We start from the raw sequence: 1,752 nt of genomic DNA, 5'->3' as shown, positions 1-1,752 counted from the left end.
TTGGCCATGGATGTGGCTGCTGCTCATGATCCCTTGTTTCTAAACCCATTCTGAGCCTGGATCTCCAATCTTCCCATTCTATAAGCAAATCAATATTACTTTAATAAACTGCTTCCCTGTTTAAGTCAACCAGAAACAGTTTCTTTTGCTTGCAACTAAGAACCTTGATACATCAAAAAATAAAATTGAAGAGTAATAAAAAAAAAATACTAGAGATGGGTAGCAGTAGAATTTTTTAAAGAAATTATATTTAAATGTACTTGAAATTTTTCATTCAACTGATTTATATATAAAGGAGTCAATACATCTGCTTATTATCACATTTTTTCACAATTTGTAAAACAGGATCAGATCCAAACTGATTCCCTATCCACATCCAGGTCTCCCTCTAGATAATCTCTTTTTCTGTCAAGCTGTCAAGCCTCATCACTCAGGCTTAAAACTCCACAATTATTTTCATCTCTTTCTTCTCCCTCATATCCGTTAACCAAATACTTTCTATCTTCCTTAGTAGTGACCTCACAGGTCTTTTCCTGCCTTCACACTTCCAATGGACAGATCTAATACAGGGAATTATCAACTTCTACATGAGCGATAATGTTTAAATTTCCCTACCTGTCTCCATTGTGTCCTGTGTCAAACTCATTTTCCCTAGACACTGTTTGTGCCTCATGACCCACAGATCAAAATCTCTGATGGGTGACCACTGCTTGCAGGATCAAATCCAAAATGGTCAGCGTGACATATGAGATTCCTCATGATCTGATGCTTTCTTACTTTTCCAATTTGACCATGTGCTTCTTCTTTTTTTTTTTTTTTCCATTAATGCACACATTTAAATGTACTGTTCCCACTTGAATAAAATTGTTAACAGTAAATTTTATTATCTGTGTATCTGTAGAAAAATATGTTTTTCCTCTACAGAAAACAGGAACAGGAGAGCCAGTCTGAATCCTCAAGGGAAAAAAAAGATAGATGGATTGAAACAGTACATATTTGCAACCTATTTAGAAATTTAATATACTGTCCTCAGATAGAGGACATATCAGATATTAAACTGGTGAGAACAGATACCACACTTGATCTTAGTCCAAAAGGCCAAAAAGCAATACCATCGTGTGTTTCTATCTATCCACCTTAATAGAGTTGACCAAGGAACATATTTTGGAACATAAAGTACTGATTTTTTAAATTAAATCAAGATATATAATGCATGCTTGAATTTAAAAGTACAGCAATTAAAATTTTTTAAAAATCCAAAACAAGTTGCAAGATTTTTTATAGTTACAATATTATTAATAAAATAGCCAATTCTAAAACTATATATCATATAGAAAACATTTATTATGTGCAAAACAACTGTCCTCTTAGAACTATCCATATAAATACTACAGAAACTTTACAAGGTAGGTGTTATAGTTCCATTTACATGTGGGAAAACTAAAGTCCTAAAGGATTGATAAACATATTCAAAAACATTCAGCCAATAAATGCACAGTGAATATTCAAATGTCAGTAAGTCAATTCTTAAATAAAGAGCATATTTTCTTAAAGGCAGATTACCACAGGACTATAGCAACTACATAATAAAGATAGAAGTTTTAATGTGATATATGTTTTAAATGGATTGTAAAAGGAACAATACTATTAGCATTAATTTCCCAACAGAACCTTAGTACATCTGATAGACTATCAGTGCTCTATGCACAATCCATATTCTCTCTAGGAATTATATTCTAGTGGGTTTGGCAT

The 1,752-nt window shown here is 32.5% G+C and overlaps 1 pseudogene; it reads right to left on the bottom strand.

Annotated features, from left to right (window-relative positions):
- Positions 1 to 906: 906 nt before the first annotated feature.
- LOC147369746 (U2 spliceosomal RNA) lies at positions 907 to 1,110 on the bottom strand (annotated as a pseudogene).
- Positions 1,111 to 1,752: the final 642 nt, after the last annotated feature.

Source organism: Bos grunniens, chromosome 7 (genome assembly GCF_055505025.1).
Source record: "Bos grunniens cultivar Pamir isolate PY7600 chromosome 7, Bosgru_T2T1.0, whole genome shotgun sequence".
Taxonomy (NCBI): Eukaryota; Metazoa; Chordata; class Mammalia; order Artiodactyla; family Bovidae; genus Bos; species Bos grunniens.
The sequence above is the reverse complement of the archived record's forward strand: the minus strand, read 5'-3'. Positions and strand labels throughout refer to the sequence as shown.